The sequence below is a fragment of the Sphaeramia orbicularis genome, chromosome 17, assembly GCF_902148855.1.
Source record: "Sphaeramia orbicularis chromosome 17, fSphaOr1.1, whole genome shotgun sequence".
In the NCBI taxonomy this organism is placed as follows: domain Eukaryota; kingdom Metazoa; phylum Chordata; class Actinopteri; order Kurtiformes; family Apogonidae; genus Sphaeramia; species Sphaeramia orbicularis.
The window spans coordinates 57585344-57609237 of record NC_043973.1 but is presented as its reverse complement, the minus strand read 5'-3'; the positions used below and the strand labels follow the sequence as shown (position 1 = coordinate 57609237).

The 23894-nt window shown below is 37.9% G+C and overlaps 1 long non-coding RNA gene across 1 annotated transcript in view; it reads left to right on the top strand.

Moving 5' to 3' along the window:
• Window positions 1-23894, top strand: part of LOC115436687 (uncharacterized) — a 138251-nt gene that overhangs the window by 6332 nt on the left and 108025 nt on the right. The gene's annotated exons all lie outside the window — the stretch shown is intronic.

The window sequence follows — 23894 nt, the reverse complement described above, 5'->3', positions numbered from 1 at the left end:
TATGGACCACATTTTTTTGAATCATCTATGACCTGAACTCAATCACCATCTTCTTTATCATTATTTAAAATGCATCTAAAAAGGACTTTGATTTACAAAAAACGGTAAGGCTGTATTTGATTTGATTTGTATTTCTATTAGTTTACTTGAGATTATTATTTCAGTTATATTGTATTTTTAATTCTCTTTTTTTTTTTTTTTTCGCTGAGTATCGGACCCGATACCCAACACTGGTATCGGTGCATCCCTAGTTTTGGTGTTCATTTTGATCTGTCATTGGCTACTTTTGTTTTTTAGCATTCCCCCATTGGGATTATGCAAAAGTGACGTATATCTGTTTAGAATACTGCACTAAAGCCATCACCAAATATTGGCCAAAAAAGTACCCTCCCTCATTCTCCTTGGTGATTAAAAAAAAAAAAATTGTCAATCACATCCATTTAATGAATAAATGATGACCTACAATCTCCGCCTACAACACCACAAGCATTTATTTTATTATTATTCATTTGTTTATTTAGCAGGACAGTACACATTAATGAACATTTCTGTAAATGTGCCAGTATTAGCAAAAAGCTTTTTTTCAGCTGTTGTCCCTGGGTAAGATGTAAAATACCAGCATTCATAAAATTAGAAACATTTTAAAGATTATGGCTACACCTACACATTACATATAGAGGGTCTGCACGTGATGTCACCGCTAGCAGAAGTTACCGTGGTTCAACCACTGAGTGGCACAAAGAGGGAGATGAGTGACAGCGTTGGCTTCAATACCGTCTAAACTGAAGAACAACATTGAATAAAAAATGGGGAAGAGCTGTTGTGCGATTGATTGTATGAACAGGTTCTTAAAGCAGTGGGAGCTATTGTTTTACAGACACCGAAAGACAAAGAAAAGAGAAGGAGATGGATCCACAAATCCAGGAAACCAAACCTAGGTCTGTGGATCCGTTTGGTGTCAGCTAACATTCATTTATCTGAATTTTTGGGTCAAATCAAACCTGAAATGACCTATTGTTTTGGGTAATGTTACTTTCTTAGTAAAGCTCTTGGTTTCATGATTTCATGGTTTTTGTCTTCATTTTGTGATTCTGAACCTTGTGCTCCTACATGATTAGTAAACTAACTGAAACTGAGGCTAACCTAGTTTTTCAAATACGGGGGAACTGGAGAATAAAGCTACGATGGAGTATTAGGACCACAGAAGAAAATAAAAACACTGGGCACTACGAGTATAAAGTCATAAAATATTGGTATAAAACCTGTAATTTTATGAGAATAAAGTCAAATACAAGAAGTCGTAGTTGTAAAAAAAACGTACTTTAGCAAAATGTCATTCGTTTATGAGATTAAAGTCGTCATATTCTGACAATAAAGCCATAATATTACCAGAATAATGTGTAATTTAAAAACAGAGGTGGTATAAATCTCCTAATTTCCCAGAATCCAGCGGTCCCCGCTGGTCCACAGCAGTAGTATCTGTGTTGGATAAAGTACTGGATCTGAACTAGACTCAGTAATCTGCTCAATCCCAGTAGATCATGCATATATTCACTGGGGTCAGTCCACGGGCTACTGTAAATGCACTTTGGATCAGCTGGTTCTGGGCCCTAGTTTTGGACCCTGGCTGTCAGTCATGATGAAACCATGTATATTGTTTCAGTTAAAAATAGCGCGGATCCCCTCCACCCTGGATCAGGTCAGGATCCTCCATTTGTGTCCACATGTCAGTGTTCGTGGACCACTTGTTCTTTGGTACCTCGTACAGATCCATGTCCAGTCCAATTGTCCTTCATTTAATTTCATATTTCCATTTTCCCGCTCTGGCTGTGTTTACTGCTATACTCCGTCATGTTGAGCAGGTTGGTTTAAGACACTCAGTCTGACTTAGAGGGGTGGGCCTGGGGGGGAAGTGACGTATGTGCATACCCTCTATTGGAAAGTATTGGAAAAAATGGCACTTTTACATGTAATCTGTGGACAGTAAACAGTAAATGTGTGAATGTACCTGGGACCGTTTCTATGTTGGTTTTGTTCTTTGCCTAAACAGTAACCAAAAAAAAAATGACAGTGATGTGAGCATAAACCTTAGTTATTTTTGGTGGATTCCGGTGATATATGGTCCTGTTTTCTGCGTATCTTCGTCTGGTGTTTGCCTCATGTTGACATTTATGGGCGGTCTCTGCCTGAAGCCCTTTTGGGGGTTTTACTGGTGGGTTGAACATCTCGTCAGATTTAATCCTATATACATCCCCCCCGTGCCACTATTCTCCACTAGATTAACCAACGTCTCCTCTCTATAAGCTGATGATCCGTTTGCTTAATAAAACGCAGAGAATGATACTTAGGTCGTGGGTAAGCTTCTTAATCAAGACCAGTGTTCGGATCTTTGACCTTAAAATGTAGAAAACGTCACAGTTCAGAACGAGTCGCATTTAGATTTTTATTAAAGTCACATGAATTCCTCGGTTCGTTTAAGTCCCCAAACCCCATCTCCTTCACAGTATATTATATCCGTTTGTCCACGCCTTCTCAGACAACAGATAGCAGTGTTTGATGACGTAGCGCCCCTACAGGCAGAAGGATAAATACACGATGTTAAAAAAAAAATAGTTTTTAGTTTAACTTTTATTTACAGGTAGTCCCATTAAGATACACAGACTCATTTACAACAGAGTCCTATTTTGGACAGCTATAAAAAAATAAAATATCACAGATTGTATTGACTCGGGAAGAATCTCCAAGGTTTTTGATCATTCCGATATTTTTCTTTTTGATAGAAAAATAAAGTAGTAATGTAACCTTTTTTTTTGATTTAACATGTTTTTTTTCTAGTATTTGTTGCGTTTTCTAAGTGGAGTGAGGCTTATTGACATCAAGTCCTTTATCCGATCTGTCGCCAGGTGAGAATGGAACACGATACAAGTCCATCTTTCCCAATTATCACGGCTTGCAACTCTAATTATTTCTATTTTGGCATCTTTTACTCCAAGACCAAGTATGGGGTAAGAAAGCTGTCAAAATATTTGTGTGCATAAGATAGAAATGCGTGCATATTATTCTATAGCTGTGCAAAAAATAAGTATAGCTGTGTAAAAACTAAAATAGTTGTGTACAAAATATAGTTGTGTAAAAATAATGTAGTTGTGCAAAAAATACAGTTGTGTAAAAAATAAATATAGATGTGCAAAAAATAAATATAGTTGTGCAAAAAATACAGTTGTGCAAAAAATAAATATAGATGTGCAAAAAACATAGTTATGTAAAAATAAATGTAGTTGTGCAAAAAATACAGTTGTGTAAAAAATAAATATAGTTGTGCAAAAAATAAATATAGTTGTGCAAAAATAAATATAGCTGTGCAAAAATACAGTTGTGTAAAAAATAAGTATAGTTGTGTAAAAAGTAATATAGTTGTGTAAAAAAAAATATATAGTTGTGTAAAAAATATACACACAATACACTTAATGTACGACTGAACTCAATTCAACAGTTTACACAGATTTATTTTTACACTATAGACTTATATTCACAAAGATCTGTGATGTACATGAATATTTGGTCACCAACCTAACCCCATAACCAAGGTAAACAGTGCAGAATTAAAAGCAAAGTTGGAGTGAACATTCAAACCAGGCAGTGGACGTGTTCATGGTCAGTTTAGATCAGTTCCAGGGTCTGCATTTGGATGTAGCAGTATCTGACACCCCTAAAATCAACACAAACACCACCACTTTAACTGAAGTCTGTTCAAAACCCACTTGTGTTCATGTTTGCATTAATCCCACTCTGGGCTTTGTCCACGGTCTGGGTTTTTATCCCATCTCTGATGCACTTTTCATTGTGACTTTACAATGACTGCTTTCAGCGCCTAATTTACTGTATTTATGTCTAAAAGCTGCGCTTCAGTGTGTCTTTGTAGCTGCTTTGTGTGGTGGTATCAGGCAGATTATGGGCCGACGTGGTGTCATTGTTAACACTGGTTCACACCACAATAAGGCCACTGGGAGGTAAAGTGGCTCCGCATGCTGGTGAAAGGACGAGGTGGAGGAGGCCATCCGTCCTGTTAGCCATGCCTCCAAGGCCACAGTGTGAAGCACATACACCCTTCATCTGCATGTCAATGAGGAGTGCCGTCACAGCTCGGATCGCAGAGTCAACGACACAATGTGAGCCGACGGGGATATCCACCTGGGAAACAAAGCCAAAGGATGAGGACGCGTCGACTCTTTGACTTTGACGGCGGCCATAACACACTCAGTGCCTCCTGAATCCAGTAATTTAACTGTTCAGCAGGTTGGAACCATCAGGTGACGATAAGAACATTCAACCTCAGGAGACGCTGAAGTTATCGTCAAAGTCCTGAGAGCTGCTGGAAGTGTTTGGTCTGCTGGTACAGACGGAGCTCATGAAATCACGTTGCCAGTTCTTATGGTATTTGGTGTGAATGCATTTCCGCCCTTTTGCGTATTTTTCAATGCCATGTGATCACATGTCAGTTCATGCCAGTGGTTCGCAGTCTTATTCTGTTGTTCCCCCCTTTGGAGGACCATAAACCTCCAGTTCCCCTTTGGAGGACCGTAAACCTCCAGTTCCCCTTTGGAGGACCGTAAACATCGAGTCCCTCTTTGGAGGACCGTAAACCTCGAGTCCCCCCTTTGGAGGACCGTAAACCTCCAGTCCCCCTTTGGAGGACCGTAAACCTCCAGTCCCCATTTGGAGGACCGTAAACCTCCAGTCCTCCTTTGGAGGACCGTAAACATCCAGTCCCCCTTTGGAGGACCGTAAACCTCCAGTCCCCCTGTGGAGGACCGTAAACCTCCAGTTCCCCTTTGGAGGACAGTACATCCAGTCCCCCATTTGGAGGACCGTAAACCTCCAGTCCTCCTTTGGAGGACCGTAAACATCCAGTCCCCCTTTGGAGGACTGTAAACCTCCAGTCCCCCGTCTGGAGGACCGTAAACCTCCGGTTCCCCTTTGGAGGACCGTAAACCTCCGGTTCCCCTTTGGAGGACCCTAAACCTCTGGTCCCCGGAGGATGATAATTTCCCTAGTCAGAACTCATATATGTAGAAAGAGGAGCTGTGGTTTTTGCTGGATTAAAAGCACTATAATGTAAAATTGCCTCATTCAAGTTTAAAATATGTTTCAAGTATTCACAATCTTTGAAGGACAAACCAGATGTGAAACCTGACCAATCACAGGCCATATTTAAGAAGCGAAAGACAAGTGTTTATCAATTAAAACGACACCAAACGGGGTTCTAACACCTTCAATAACACAACTCGTGAACATGTTTTTTTTTTTTGCTAATATTTAAACACAACGTAATCTACCTTTAAATTATGAAAATGACAAATATCTAAGGATCATTTCGTAGCTGGATCGCTTCGTAATCTGATGATGACGCCATCGCCGCCATATTGGAAAGATCAGAACAGATATGTAGAAGGAGGAGCTGCAGTTTTTCCTGGATTAAAAGTAACACTGTCTTAACTTAGTCGTTTCATCCTAGAATTAGGAAGAACTGTCAGTTTTTCTCATTTTTATCAGCTTGTGTGTTGGACAAAATGATGGTGATGAATCAACTATCAGTGGGAAAGTGTTTATTATAAGGTTACAGATGTGAAAATTCTACTCCGTGTCTCCAAGTAGATCCTCCTAAATCCCCCCAAATCTGACACAATGGACGTTTAAGGTAATAAATTTATAAGTGTGACATAAAAAATGCTAAATACACAGTGCAAAAATGCCACCTAGTGACACTTTCAGGTTATTTCATTATGTATTACGTCAATGAACTCGACTTAAAATGAGTTATTTAGTAATTTTGTGTCCATATATTAGTTTTCACTGTAAAAAAAAAAAAAAAGAACAGAAACATGAGGTTTAGATGGGGGCCTCTTACGATATTGAAACTGGGTCAATGAGGGGAAAGACTTGAAACGGGTAATAACAATCACTGTAAACAGGGTGATTGACGCAGTATCGTCCAATCACAGATCAGACCAACCAGGTGGAGAAAAGAATGCGGGAGTGTCGACACCCGGTGGATGAGGAAGGATCTGAGGCATCAGGTTTGTGGTTTGTCCATCTGAACAAACTGAACCGAGAGAAAAAAACACAAAAAAACACCTCCTGAAAGCAAGAGGATCCGTCAACTGGAGAAACCGTGGAACTCCGACCGAACATCTTGAGGAAGGTTCGGACCACGAAGATCTGAAGCTGTTCTGTGATGTTCACGCAAAGCCGTCAAAGAACTTTTATAGGATGGTTGATACGTTACAGAAGACAAGAAGACGGACGAAGACAACAAGACGAACGTAGACCAAAAGACGAACATAGACATGAAGACAAACGTATACAGGAACACGGACGAAGACAAGAAGACAAGAAGACAAACATAGACAAGAAGACACAAATACACATGCACACACACTGTTGCGCAGACAACACAAACACTCTCACACTGTTGTGCAGAAAACACACACACACACACTTGCGCCAGACCACACACACCACTGTTGCGCAGACACACACACACACACTGTTGCGCAAACCCAAACACACACACACACACACTGTTGCCAGACACAAACACACACACACAAACACACTACACACAGTTGCGCAGGACACAACACACCCCACTGTTGCACAGACACATACACACACACACTGTTGCGCAGACACACACACACACACTATTGCGCAGACACACACACACTATTGTGCAGGCACAAACACACACAGACACACACACACACACTATTGCGCAGACACACACACACACACACACACTATTGCGCAGACACACACACACACACACACTATTACGCAGACACAAACACACACACACTTGTGCAGGCACAAACACACACACACATAACACACTGTTGCGCAGACACAAACACACAGACACACACACAGACACACACACACACTGTTGTGCAGGCACACACACACACTGTTGCGCAGGCACAAACACACAGACACACACACAGACACACACACACACACTGTTGTGCAGGCACACACACACACTGTTGCGCAGGCACAAACACACAGACACACACACACACACACACACACACACACACACTGTTGCGCAGGCACAAACACACAGACACACACACACACACACACACACACACACACACACACTGTTGCGCAGACACTCTCAGCCTTGGCAGTGCAGAGTTGGTGACTCATCCTGGTGCCTTTTATTCCGGCGGTGCATCAGTCACCTTCTGCTGATGGAGCAGATGGTGCATGAGAGTGTATGTGTGTGTGTGTTTGTGTGTCTGTGTGATGTTTGTGTCTGTATATGTGTATGTATATATGTGTGTGTGTCTGTATATGTGTGTGTGTTGTGTGTGTGTCTGTGTGATGTTTGTGTCTGTATATGTGTATGTATATATGTGTGTGTGTGTATGTGTGTCTGTATATGTGTGGTGTGTGTGTGTGTGTGTGTGTGTGTGTATGTGTGTGTGTATATGTGTGTGTGTGTGTTGTGTGTGTGTGTGTGTGTTGTGTGTGTGGACGCCAGCCAACGCTGGAGAGCGTTGGGATGCAGACTGATGTAAACAGAGCGTCCGCCCACAGGATGCAGCGCTCGGCGTCAGGCGTTGATCCGACGCCAGACGCCCAGCTGAGCGGCAGGTGCTACGGACAACAGAAGAAGAAGGTGGTGGGCGGAGCTTTGATCAGAGGAATGTGGAAGTGGAGGAGCTGAGCCCAGGGCGTCCATCCAACCATATTTTTATCAAGTTAACTTCACGTCTCCTCAGGGAATTGTTCTGTTCGTTGGATTCATGAGCGATGGCGCAAAGTCGAGGAGAAACAAAACCTGCTTCATAAAACAGGTGGTTGAGTTTTTGATCGATTTAATTAATAGTCAATAAATCGACCAAAACCACCAAACTAAAATGAAACATGAAACTAAACTGAAACATGAAACTAAAATGAAACACCAAACTAATATGAAAGATGATAAAATTAACCTAAAAGTGGATAAAATTAACTAAAAGATAATAAAACCAAACTAAAAAAGAGATAAACTAAACTAGTAAGTTGGGTTCACCAATTGGAGGTTGATAAAACCAGTATAAAACATGGAAAAACAAATTAGAAAATATTTAAACAGACTAAAATTAGGTAAAACCAGTATAGAAGATGATGAAACTAAACTAAAAGGTGACTAAAATAAACTAAAATAGTTTCTGTGGATAAAATAAAAACAGTGGATAAAATAAAACTGTCTAATAATGTTGACGTACTGCATCAGCTGATAGTTTACATTATAGCTCTGTTAGCATAGCTCTGTTAGCTTAGCTCTGTTAGCTTAGCTCTGTTTTTAGACTCAACTAGTCCTCCATGTTTCCAGGTAGAGTGGGAACGACAAGACGACCGTAAACCACAAGTGACGGACCGTGAAGTGTCGTATGATGGTGCCGCTAACTGAAATTGCTAGAGCGAAAAAAAAAATCGATTTGTATCAATCTGACATTGACAAAAGACGAAAACGAAGGGAATTTTATCCATAATTTTTATCCGTTTTAGTTAGTTTTGTAAGCACACAATTACAGTTTCAGTTGTCATTTTTTTCTTTTAATTATAGTTTTATTTTATTTCAGTTAACGGAAATGTTTTTTCATTCTGGTTTTTTTGCGTTTCGTTAGTTTTCGTAAACAAAAATAACCTTGGTGTGTACGTATATATATGTATGTGTGTGTATATATAAAAGTACATTTCTGAGATCAACCTGCGATTTTGTTGAATGCACTTTCAATAATTAATGCAAAAATAGTGTATTTCACATTTTTCGTAGAAGTACTGCAAAATAGGAAAAAAAAATTAGGAGTTTATAAGGTGGAGTAAAGCAGTGTGATGCAAGGTTATTATCGTTAACGAAAACTAATGAATTGAATTGTAAAACATTTCGTTAACTGAAATAAATAAAAACTAATTAAAAAAAAAAACCGATAACTAACTGAAACTGTATTGTGTGTTTACAAACTAAACAGATAAAAATTATGGATAAAATTCCCTTTGTTTTGTCTTTGTCAATGTCAGATTGATATGAAAGCTATTTATTTCTCTCGAACAATTTAGCTGTTGGTACCATATGATATTTAACGGTCCATCACTTGTGTTCACTTGTGGTTTCCAGTCGTCTTCTGGTCCCCACTCTACCTGGAAACATGGAGACTAAAGTTGGGAGAAAGCAGCAGAGTCCTGTCTGGGATTTATTTGAATACGACGACAGAGAAGAAGAGAAAAGAGATGACAAAACTAAAATGAATACTAAAACTAAGCATTTAGAAAAAAAAGAAAACTAATAAAAACTAGTAAACCTGCTCTAAAAACTAATTAAAACAACTGAATTAGAGAAAAAAAAAGTCAAACTAAATAAAACTAAACTATAATGAAAATCCAAAACTATTAGAACTTTGGTTGGTACCGGAGAAATCTGCTTTTTTAAAAAAAAATTTAATTTTTATTTCTATTTTTTTAATTTTTTATTTTACTTTATTTATGTATTCATTCATTCATTCATTCATTCATTTATTATTTTATTTATTGTTTATTTTTTAAACTAAACTAAACTAGGCATTTAGAAAAAATGAAAACTAATAAAAACTAGCAAACCTGTTCTAAAAACGAATTAAAACTAACTGAATTAGAGAAAAAAAGTCAAAACTAAATAAAACTAACTAGAATGAAAAATCCAAAACTATTAGAACCTTGGTGTGGATGGACATAGGCAGGAATGAATAACAACATTTCTAAAATGTTTTTATATGTAAAACCTCAATAAGGTGGTGTCGTAGATACAGTGATCATGTGTGTTTTTTTTCTTCCTGAACAGACTGAGTCGGTGTCGGTGTCGGTGTGTGTGAACCCAGTGAGAACCTCCACCAGTGAGTCCACATGGAACTGTCACAACACAAACACATCTATGAACACAACATTAGATAGGACCTGAAGGCAGCACCGTGACCTCTGACTGGATCACACACACACACATCCACACACACACATGTCCTCTGTTTGTGTGTGTGTGTCCCCTCCAGGTCTGATCCGAGTCCACTTGGTTCCAGATCTGATCCTCCAGGTCCACCAGGCTTCACCAGGACGTTCAGAGCGTGTGCTGTGAATGTCGGATGTGTTTGTGCCCGAGGTAAACCGTTCGCCGTAGCGCGTTTACGATATATGGCAGTGATTATGTAACCATGCCGACGGGGTTTCCTCCTCACGCGTTCGTTCCTGTGGCATCCGGATCAGAGACCGTGAAGACAAACGAAGACGTCGGAGGAAACAAGGCTGCGGTAACCAATCCATCCCATAATATCCACACACCAGGCTGCTCTCAGGCCTCTGGGATGCATTAGGATGCCTTCAGGGGCTGTCGGAAACATCAGTCTTCACGCTTGTGTAGATGAAATTACCCGTGCGATGTGTTCAAGTGCTGAAATGAAAAGTGGGTCATTGTTTCTGTATTGCGTATCTATAAAGACAGATTATCCATAAAAACAATTTATCTGTAAAGACAGATTTATCCATAAAAACAAATTTATCTATAAAGACAAATTTATCCATAAAAACAAATGTATCTATTACACAAATTTATAGATGAATTTATCTACAAAAACAAATTTATCTATAACACAAATTTATCTGTAAAGAGGAACTTATAAAGACAAATTTATCTATGAAGACAAATTCATAAATATGGTCATTGTTGATTGTTTTTTCTATAAATGTGTAAAATCATCATCAGTAGAACGTTAATAAAACCATGGTTCATCGCTGACCATGAACCCCTCATTGTTGAAAAGGTCAAAGGTCATTTTCATCTCATCAATCAACATTTTAACCCAGTTCTTCAGCGGAAAATACGACATGAGGGCGTTCATGAGCAGTTTGGGAGTTTGGAACTTTGTTTTTTATGTATATATATATATATATATATATATATATTACACACACACACACACACAACACACACACCACACACCACACACACACACATATATATATATATATATATATATTATATATATATGTATATATCTATGTTATATATATATATGTCTGCCTGTTTTTATTATTCTTTTGGTCCTATTTGTTCATTTTGTTAATATTTGTATTCATTTTATGAATAATTTGGAATTTTTTTTGTTGAATTTGATCTTTTTTTAAATTTTTTGTTATGTTGTTTTTGGTTCATTTTGTTGATTATTTTTTTCATTATTTTTGTTGATTATTTTGGTCTTTTTTTCAGTCTATTGATTACTATGTTTTTGTTGATTATTGTCATTGTTCCTTGAATATTTTGGTTAGTTTTGTTGATTATTGTATTCATTTTGTTGATTATTTGATTATTTTCATTGATTATTTTATTCATGTTATTGATTTTGGTTTATTTTTACTAATTTTGTGATTGTTTATTATATATACATATATATTATATATATATATAATATATATATATAACATATATACACTGAACAAAAATATAAACGCACCACTTTTGTTTTTGCTCCCATTTTTCATGAGCTGAACTCAAAGATCTAAAAACTTTTCTGTGTACACACGGTTTATTTCTCTCAAATATTGTTCCCAAATCTGTCTACATTTGTGTTAGTGAACACTTCTCTTTGCTGAGATAACTCCATCCACTTCACAGGTGTGGCATATCAAGATGCTGATTAGACAGCAGGATTTTTGCACAGGTGTGCCTTAGGCTGGCCACAATAAAGGCCTCACTCAAAATGTGCAGTTTTATCACACAGCACAATACCACAGATGTCACAAGTTTTGAGGGATATGCAATTGGCATGCTGACTTCAGGAATCTCCACCATAGCTTTGCCTGTGAACTGAATGTTCATTTCTCTACCATAAGCCATCTCCAAAGCTGTTTCAGAGAATTCATGAAGAAGACTGTGCGAAGAAAAGGGTGGTCACACCAAATACTGACTGGTTTTCTGACCCCCCTGGACCACCCAATACAGTAAAAGTGCACATTTTAGAGTGGCCTTTTATTGTGGCCAGCCTAAGTCACACCTGTGCAATAATCCTGCTGTCTAATCAGCATCTTGATCTGCCACACCTGTGAAGTGGATGGATTATCTCAGCAAAGGACAAAGGGGAAGTGCTCACTAACACAGATTTAGACAAATTTATGAACAATATCTGAGAGAAATAGGCCTTTTGTGTTCGGAGAGAAAGTTTTAGATCTTTGAGTTCAGCTCATGAAAAATGGGAGCAAAAACAAAAGTGGTGTGTTTATATTTTTGTTCAGCGTGTGTGTATATATATATATATATATATATATATGTATGTATAATGAAAATGCTAGACGTCATGGATGCCTTTAATGTCAACGGTAAAAACGGTAAAACTCATGACTGTTGACTTGATGTGAAATGTCGTCTCTTATGGACTCGGTCTGAATCAGATTAATCGATTCATTGAAACTGGAACCTGAAGTCGGCGTTGATTGGCGTTCAGCTGCTCGTGACAATGGTGTCCAATGGCGGCGCTGCGTTCGTGGACGGGGGTTCCACACAGGGAGCTCCTTTCCAAATGTCAAGTGTTTATGAAAGAAATGTTCCAACTCGCTGAGGGACGAGGAACCCGAGGGCTCGTCAGCGCCGACGCCAAAGAAACCACAAAGAATCCTAAGGAAACAGGAAGAATAAGGCATCGACCTTGAGCCTGGGCCGCCGCCGCCATGCGCTGCAAAAACGGCGGAGGAACCCACAGGAGGCGTGTGAAAAGCATCGACGGCAGAGACGGGGCTTTAGACGGCGCCTGAGGACCCAGGGTGGTATCGACCCGCCGTCTGATAATGTCACAGCCGGACGCCGGATGCCATGTTGGATTCAGGAGCGGAAACGCAGGAGCAGGCCGGCGGTTGTCAGGACGACGGCGTGTCCTCCTATCAGATCCACTCAACCTGATCAGAGACGCAGCCGTTCAATAATGTGTGTTTGGGAGATTCAGAGGATTTAATGAGAAGGAAATGGACTGGATGAACTGCAGACGGAGAACGGAAAAGTAGGACAGTACACGGAAATGTATCTGTAAACACATATGTATCTGTAAACACAAATATATAACCACATATGTATCTGTAAACACTAATGTATCTGTAAACACAAATATATAACCACATATGTATCTGTAAACACTAATGTATGTATCTATAAACACTATTGTATCTATAAACACAAATATATAACCACATATGTATCTGTAAACACTAATGTATCTGTAAACACAAATATATAACCACATATGTATCTGTAAACACTAATGTATCTGTAAACACAAATATATAACCACATATGTATCTGTAAACACTAATGTATGTATCTATAAACACTATTGTATCTATAAACACAAATATATAACCACATATGTATCTGTAAACACTAATGTATCTGTAAACACAAATATATAACCACATATGTATCTGTGAACACTAATGTATCTGTAAACACAAATATATAAACACAAATGTATCTATAAACACTAATGTATCTATAAACACAAATATATAAACACAAATGTATAAACACTGATGTATCTATAAACGCTAATGTATCTATAAACACAAATGTATCTGTAAACACAGATGTAACTATAAACACAATATATCTATAACTAATATAAAAACACAAATGTATCTATCAAGGACAAATGTATAAACACAAATGTATCTATAAACACTAATATATAAACACAAAAGTATCTATAAACATTAATGTATCCATAAAGATATGCATCTATAAACACAACATATAAACTCAAATGCATCTATTAATGTATCCATAACCACAAAAGTATCTATAAACACAGATGTATCTATAAACAAAAATTTATAAACACAAATGTATCTATAAAGACAAGTTATAAACACAAATTTATGAAGACAAATGTATCTATCAGTCCCTCCAGGATTTCGTGGGATTTTTTTTTTGGATTATTGTGTCCTAAAATGCCTGATTTTGTGGCAGCTTTTCCAAAAAATTGCGGTGAAAGTTGTGATGATTTGAGACTTCTTTTATTAAAGTCACAGGAACATGGGCATTTGCAAATTACCTAGAACAGACTTTTTTGAGTTTTTAGCCTTAAAAAGCACCAGGAAGCAATGATTTTAAACAAAACAGGCTTTTTTTTCATTCATTCATGTATTTGTTTGAGCAGAAGAAAAATGTAAACATTTTTAGTGTACAAGGAAGTAATATCAGAGCAAATACATTAATAAAGATGATCAAGACAAAATAACAATTACCATGTACACTAGTAATAACAAAATAAATTCAGTATGTACTGCTCAGAAAGGAGTGGGAAGAAGAAAACTGATTAAATCCCACCCCATCTCACATTTATACAACACAACACATGAATTTGGCTCCTTAATGATATAGTAGTATATTCAGGATTAGGGTTAGATGGGTTACACACACACACACACACACACACACATACACACACACACACGCACACACACGCACACACACACACACACACACACACACACACACACACACACAGAGGAAGGACAGCATGCCTCCACAGGTTCTTTCTTCTTCTCTTCTGTTGCCTTCTACAGTAGATCTGCTCTAACTTTGACCCTTTCAGCTCCTGCTGTTGTTCTGGATCCGACAGCCTCTGTCTTTGGGACTTGTCTTTCCTCTTCCAGTTTCAGCCGTTCTTTTTGCATGTTTTGCGGTTGAAAAGTGTCCGTGGAGCGTCCAGTTTCATTTGTGTTCCACCACAATATTGCAGGCAAACTGACTTGCACGAACTTTGTCGGTACATATGAGTGTTTTGAATCGCACATGTCTTCATCTTCTCAATCGTCAACAAGGAAGTGAACGTGATGATGTACATGTCTCGTAGACAGGGGTGGGCGAAAGGGGGCTAAAGTGATTAGTTAAATTTGCGGAAAATTCATGGTGATTGGACAAAATTGCAGAATTCGCGGTGATTAGTTGAATTTGCGTTAATAGTTGCAATCGCAACATTGCGAATTCCTGGAGGGACTGATCTATAAACACAAATTTATAAACATAAATGGATCTATAAACACATTTATAAACACTAATGTATTCATAAACACTAATGTATCTATAAAACCAAATTTATCTATAAACACAAATGTATCTATAAACACAAATTTATAAAGACAATGTATCTGTAAACACAAATGTGTCTATAAACAAATTTATAAACACAAATGGATCTATAAACATTAATGTATCTATAAAAACAAATGTATCTATAAGACTAATGTACCTATAAATACAAATTAATCTATAGACTAATTTCTGTATAAAGCCCATCAGACAGTAAATGGTCGTCTACACTGGGTTCGGTTGAGGATTTAGGTCATTTTTACTCACTAAATTGATTATTTTATTAATTTGGTCGACCTAACTGTAAAGACACATTATAAATAGTCTGTAAATGGTCAATTAATCCTTAATTGATGGTTTTACATCATAGGTTTATGGATAAAATACACTATAATCACGTCAGGTTTATTTTTACCAGGATGATGTTTATTTATAGTGAAAATGTAAATGTGTGGGGGTTTTTTTGGTAATTTTTTTTTCCTAATGTTTCAACCCTCAAACTCTGTTTTTCCATTTTGACTCAGTTTTATGTGAATAAATCAGTGCCATCCTGTTTTAAAATGGACTCAAACTGACACGAAGATAGTTTTTTTTTTTTTTTTTTTTTTTTTACTTTGGTTTGTTGTTTTTATTTTTTATTGTAGGAAATTCGAGGTTAAGTTTTTTTTTTTTTAATCCTTATTTTCTTTCCACACATGCACATACGTGTTTTCTGTTGACACATCTTCATTTCATCACCTGATCTGTTGGTTTTATTGATTATTTTGAACTAGTTTTGTCGTTTTGAACAGAGGACAATGGTTTTATCTGATCAGACAGAACAGGACGACAGCGGAAGTCTGCCCCCTATGGACGGAAATACTATCTATCTATCTATCTATCTATCTATCTATCTATCTATCTATCTATCTATCTATCTATCTATCTATCTATCTATCTGTCTATCTGTCTATCTATCTGTCTGTCTGTCTGTCTGTCTGTCTGTCTGTCTGTCTGTCTGTCATTGGACTACTTGTTCTTTATTTTCTTGCCCATTGTGTTCATTTTTCATTGTTTTGCTGCTTATTTTTTGCTCATGTTTATTTATCTTTATCATTGATTTTTTTTTAGCAGTTTTTAATTATCTGTTTATCAAGCTGACATTTTTTTCCCATTATTTTGTCCATTTCCATCAATTTTGTTTATTACTTTGTTCTTTTAGTTGCTCATCTATGTTTATTTTTGTTGATTTTCTTGCCTGTTTTGTTTACTTTTTATTATCGTTTTTACATTTTATTCTATCTGTGTCTGATCCTTTACTTTGACTGTTATTAACCCCTCAAACAGATGCACATTCACAGATATTAAGAAAACACATGAGAATATTGAAGCAGACTTGAATCTTACTCATTATTACCAAAAACAGTTCAAACCTTCAGAGCCCCAGGGATTTTTTTCTGGATTTCTACATAAAAAAGTAATAATATTAAATTTTGAAAACTGAGAAAAGTGAGGATAAACTGAACAGTTTTCATTGTTTCAGCCTCGTCTTCGATATCGGTGACGTATGGATGGAAACAGAGGAAGAGGGCAGCCCGCATCATCAGCTGCTACGTTACCATGACGATGGCTCATAGGACGTCAAAGAGGAGCAAATGTCTTCAGGTTGTTCTCTGATGAGAAAAAAGAAAACAAAAACAAATCTGTGCTTCCAGCAGTGTAGATGTTTAATAAAACACACTGAAATAATGGTAATACTTCAGCACTGGAGCAGGTCAGTCCACTTTCCATTTATAATTATAAATGTAGTGATATCAGGACATTTATCACATGAAATACACTTTGGAAATAGACTGAACTTCACTTATTTAATCAAATAAACCTGAAGGTAAAAGGACAGGGACAGCATGACATGAAGACAAAGAGGAAAGTGGACCAAAACAAGACCAAAAATGAGATGAAAAGAAGACCAGAAATGAGACAAAACTGGGACTAAAAGACCAAAAATGAGACAAAAGACAAAAATGAGATAAAACACAAAAAGAAGACCAAAAACGAGACAGAACTGACAAAAATGAGACAAAAGACCAAAAATGAGACAAAAGACACAAATGAGACAAAACAGACAAAAATGAGATACAAAAATGAGACAAAAAGACCGAAAAAGAGACAAAACTGACAAAAAGGAGATAAAAATGAGACAAAAAGACCGAAAATGAGACAAAACACAAAAATGAGACAAAAGGTAAAAATGAGACAAAACACAAAAATGAGACAAAACAGACAAAAATTACATAAAAAGACCAAAAATGAGACAAAACAGACAAAAAGACCAAAAATAAGACAAAAATGAGACAGAAAGACCAAAAATGAGACAAAAGACAAATGAAACAAAAATGAGATACAAAAATGAGACTAAAAGACCGAAAATGAGACAAAATGACCAAAAATGAGATGAAAGACAAAAATGACACAAAACAGACAAAAATGAGACAAAAAAACCCAAAAATGAGACAAAAGACAAAAATGAGATGAAATCGCTGCACAAAAATTTAAGTGAGACAAAAATGAAACAAAGAAAAAGCCAAAAACCAACAGTAAAGGAGAACATAAATGAGTCAAAATAGATTAAAAACAGACAAAATGAAGATAAAAACCAAAACAGACAAAAAGATGTAAAGAATATACAAAAATTAGATGTAAAATGAGACAACGATAAAACATAAAATGAAAAACATAAAAAGAGGAAAAATGAGATGAACATCAGACAAAAGATGAACAGAACACAGAAAAATGAGATGAAACTGAGTCAGAATATGAGGCAAAATAAATAAGACGAAATAGCACCCAAAAAAATTTGATGAAAACTAAAATGAGACTAAGAATTAAACAAAAAGACAAAAACAGGTCAAAAAAAGCTCCTGTTTTTCAGGTTTTGTACATTTAATCCACTGTTTGAACACATCCTGTCTAAATACTTCAGATACACTCTTCAGATTGGGGATGTAAACAATTAATCGACTAACGATTAATTGTCGATAAGAATTGGCTCGATTAAATTATCAATTGTGGGTTAATTGCCCTTGTCCACCTATCCACACCTGTCCACACCTGTCCACACCTGTCCACACCTGTCCACACCAGTCCACCTGTCCACACCTGTCCACACCTGTCCACACCTGTCCACACCTGTCCACCTGTCCACACCTGTCCACACCTGTCCACACCAGTCCACCTGTCCACACCTGTCCACACCAGTCCACCTGTCCACACCTGTCCACACCTGTCCACCTGTCCACACCTGTCCACACCTGTTCACACCTGTCCACACCTGTCCACACCTGTCCACACCTGTCCACCTGTCCACACCTGTCCCACACCAGTCCACCTGTCCACACCTGTCCACACCTGTCCACACCTGTCCACCTGTCCACACCTGTCCACACCTGTCCACACCTGTTCACACCTGTCCACACCTGTTCACACCTGTCCACCTGTCCACACCTGTCCACACCTGTCCACACCTGTCCACACCAGTCCACCTGTCCACACCTGTCTGAAGGCTGTCGGTTTGTCTGCGCTGTGACACCACAGCTGGGATAGGCGGTCATTGAACTGGATCATGGCGTTGATGAGTTTGAATGTCTTTATGGACATGGTGGAGCCAAACACAGACCGACCGTCTGTGGGAGTGGTACACCTCTGAATAAATACACACACAAATGTGGGTCAGTATTGGATCGTTTTCCCTGGAGGTTGGTCTAGTCCACGGTCAGTGAGACACAAGTTAAAACATCCTCCTGATCTGGGACACAGGTATGTCCAGCATTATGTCCTGCGGTCACCCCGGTGGACATGGGAAAAGTGGCGGGCAAATTAAAGTTTGCGAAGCTTCAGGAGGTAGAGAAAAGATAAATGAGCAAAAAGTTTCATTTTCACTTCTGTGGGGGGGCACAGACTGCACTGCCCCATACCCCCATAGTATTAGACCAGGGGTCTCAAACTCAGATCCTCGAGGGCCGGTATCCTGCATGTTTTAGTTGTTTCCCTCTTCCAGCACACCTGACGGTCGTTATCAGGCTTCTGCAGAGCTTGATGGTAGGCTTATCATTTGAATCAGGTGTGTTGGAAGAGGGATACATCTAAAACATGCAGGATAGTGGCCCTCGAGGACCGGAGTTTGAGACCCCTGTATTAGAAGCAGGACGGAAAGGGACACATGCACACGCATGGTTACCAACCAACACGCACGCATCCCCTGGCGCATGTGCGGTCGAGTAACCCCCCCACCGGCAAAACACATGCGCGTGCCCCCCCCCCCCCCCCACACACACACACACACACATTACACACCACCACATCAACAGATGAATTCCACAGGAAACACTGACTGTATCCAGTGGTTCAATAAATGAATCATTAAGGAATATGACATGGATTTATCGTGAAGTATAGAAACAGTATTTAGCTTTTATTCTTATAGACCCTGTTGAAAAAGAAATTCAGGTTCCCAGGAAAATCGCTGCTTATCAATTAATTGTTAATCGATCGATATGGTCAACCACCTAATGATTAGTGGATTAATCGATAATTTGCATCCCTACTTTAAATAAATATAAATGTGTCATAAATTAAATCTATTTCAGTCTGTGTTTGGCTGTAAATGATGCATTTACTGATTTGAGTCTGTTCAGTATGAATTAAAGGCGACTGTCAGTGGTTTGAACAGGTCGATGTCAGGATGGAACCCATCTCCTTAATGATGCTGCTTATATAATTCCCAGAATGCATTGGTGCGTGGGCCGTCTTCAGGTGGTTCTCAGAGTCTCTGTGGACCATGACTCACTGTTTTCACTGAGTTTCACAGACACATCGATCCTGGGTTTATTTCTCAGTCGGTGCTTTGGGATTCCTGTTGGATGTCAGCCTGTCGGAAGGTCCATGGAGGACCACACACACACACACACACACACACACGACACCCCCCCCTCCCCCAGCATTAACCACGTCCACCTCCACATCCTGAATATAGATGATCTACAGGTGTACACACACACACACACACAAACACACACACAAAAAACCTACACACACAAACACACACATAAACACACACACACACACACACGTACAAACACACACACACAAAACACAAACACACACAAAAAAACACAACACACACAAAAAACCTACAAACACATACACATACAAAACACAAAAAACACACACACAAACACACACACAAAACACATACACATACAAAACACACAAACTCACAAACACATACACAAAAAACACACAGACAAACACAGACAGTCCACTTCCAATTTATAATATTAGATTAGACAGATGATGATGATGATGATGATGATTATTATTATGATTATTATTATTAATCTTTATTTATACAGGAAAAAAATGACTCTGGTGTCCAGGTGAGTATATTAAACACACTTTAACCCTCTGGTGTCCAGGTGAGTATATTAAACACACTTTACACTTCATGTTAGTAAAGATCATATTTTTCATAATTTGTTTTTGGTCTGAATTCAACAGTTGTTCATTTTTGTCTGATTGTTTAAATCCTGATCCATCCACTAAAACCATCCCATAATAAACAGTGTTAAATTCCTACACTAACACCCGTCTATCAAGTGAGTAAAAAATACACACTGACACATTTAACATTTGACCTAGCACCAAAAAGAATAATAATATGAACTAATGTTGGTGATAATCACTGAAAGAGGACAGGAGGAAAAAATAAAAAAAAATAACTTTACAATTTTTATGTAGAATATTTAAAAAAAAAAAAAGAAAAAAAATTAAAAAATATGGTTTGATTCCATTACAAACATGTCATTTAGAGGGTTAAAATGTGACAGTTAATGAGTATTTGGTGTTTTTGTTTATGGCTCAAGTTGATGAAAAACAAAAAAATGTCAAAAAAAAGGTAGAAACAAACTGTATAAAAACATTCTGACTTTAGTGACTTTATCTGACTTTATTGATATCGTATGAATCTTCCTGACTGTGACCAGCAGGGGGCGCTCTGGTACCAGAACACACTTAAAAACACCAAAACCACCAACTAATCTGACAAAGTTATGAACTATTTAAGAGTTAAATCAGACTTAAATATGCATTAAGCAGACTTAAATTTGGTAAAACTAGTATAAAAGACAATAAAACTCAACTGAAAGATGTTAAGACAATAAAATCAGGTCAAAAAATTCTAAAAGATTGTAAAACTGAACTATTTAAGAGTTAAATCAGACTTAAATATGTGTTAAGCAGACTTAAAATAGGTAAAACTAGTATAAAAGACAGCAAAACTCAATGAAAAGATGTAAAAACAAACTAAAATCTTGTAAAATCAGTCTAAAAGATTGTAAAACCAAACAATTTGATGATTGAATGAGACGGAAAGATGGTTCAAACTGACTAAAATTTGGTAAAACTAGTTTAAAAGACGGTAAAACTAAACTAAAAGGTGGATAAAATGTCATCTATAAAAACATGTGACACTGATTAATTAATGAACTGGATTCAACCACCGGTGTTTTCCCATAATTCCCTGAGACAACATGAACGCCCTTCAGCCAAGTCAGATCGTCAAGAAGGATTTTTTTTTTTATCTATACGCCAACTTTTCAACTCGACCGAGGTTCAAAAAACTTTTTTCAGTCGTTTTTTTGTCCCAGTTGTGCCTTTTTCTGCTCAAGTATGTTCATGTGTGAACTGAATGGATGGAAAGGCTCATCTCACACACTTCCACCGTGGGCTTCATCCCTCCATCCTCCACACACTTCCACCGTGGGCTTCATCCCTCCATCCTCCACACACTTCCACCGTGGGCTTCATCCCTCCATCCTCCACACACTTCCACCGTGGGCTTCATCCCTCCATCCTCCACACACTTCCACCGTGGGCTTCATCCCTCCATCCTCCACCGTCTGTTTTTATCAGTGACGCTGAAGGAGGGTTTGTGTCGGAGCAGCAGACAAAGGTGCTGCCACACCTTCTACATCTGAGCTTCCACTGTCATGAATGTTTTACAGCTGCAGTTTCTGCCTCAGTGTTTGGCGGTTCAACTCTCAGCATACGTTTGTCTGTCAGGGGTTTGACTTTGTGTCAAACTCTGCAAAAAGAGCCAATGCTGACAAAGGAAGGGAAGTGGAGATGGATGAGAAAAACCACTTTTACAGCTGGGTTTAAAACATCAGAAAATCAAACTAAGAGATGGTTGAACTTTCTTTTTTTTCATATTTTAACTCTGTTAATGCCATGTTTGTAATGTAAGCAAAACTAATACAACAAAAATTTTTCTCCAATATTTTATGTAAAATTATATTTTTACATTTTTTTCTTCCTGGCATATGTCAATGATTAACACCAAGTAATGTAGGAATTTAACACTTTACACTGATGATTTTAGTGGATGGGTCATAATTTAAAAATTATAAATTAATTATTATTAAGAAAAATGAATAAATGATCAAACAATAACAGTGAGAAGGAAAAAATGGACATTTACAGTCAGGTATATTTGAGAAAGCTGTGTCAATATGGTCTTTAGCCTCATAATTTAAAAAAAATCAGGCAAAATGAACAACTTTGGAATTATGACCTTAAACTGAAAAATAATATGACCTTCATAACATGAAGAGTCAAGTGTGTATAATACGCCCACCAGCAAGGATAATCTCAACCAGTCATTTTTCCTGGTTAAAAAATAATAATAATAATAATAATAATAATAATAATAATGATATGACCCCCCCCCCCCAAACACCCTCCCTGCTGCTGCAGTTCTATGACACTGAACCCCTCTGCGGTCTGACCTGTCTTATCTCTGTTTCCTCGGGTTGGTTCTTTTTCTGCAGATTTTGACGCCAACTTCAGGGACTTACCCCCGTTTCAGCCTCCAAAGCTGCTGATGAAGCCTGGCTCTGGGTCAGCGCTCCAGTCCATCCCAAAGGCACTGGACGGGGCCAAAGGTCAGGGCAGTGGGCTGGACACTGACAGGGTGAGTCATGGAGGTCTGTGGTTTGGGCTTTGGTAGATGTGGTCTGTGGAACATCTATGGGGTAAGGTCTACCAAGAGCAAAAAAATCTGGAATTAAACAAACAGAAAAATCTTGAATTAAGCAAAAAAAAAAAAATCTTGAATTACATAAAAAATCTTGAATTAAACAAAAAAAAATCTTGAATTAAACAAAAAAATCTTGAATTAAAAAAAAAAAAAGTTGAATTAAGCAAAAAATCTTGAATCAAACTCAACCTGCAGTGTGAAGGAACTGGCCGCCCGGAGGTTCTCCGAGGCGAGTGGCAGAAGCCGGTTGTTCTTGGAATGATAACTTGGATCCATACTATCACCTATGGCTGAAATAGGCGGAATAGTAAAGCAACAATGACTGCCCACCCCCTGCCCCCGCCTCAGCCAACAACCATAGAGCGCACCCCCCCACCCAAGTAGAAGCCACCAGCCATTAAACAATAAAACAGAATGAAGATGACGAAGAAGTCCGTTCTGAGCCACTGTCGTCCTGTTCATTATTTTAGAGCAGATCCAGCTCCTTCCTGCTGAAATGTCATATTTATTTCCTTTCTAATATCTATATTGATAGCAGTATTGATGTGTTGCATGACTGCAGTAGTCAAATACTCAGGTTACAACCCAAAATTGTACTCTGGTATCACTAAATTAATCTGAATCAATTGATTAATACTGAATTGACTCGATATTGGATTGAATTGA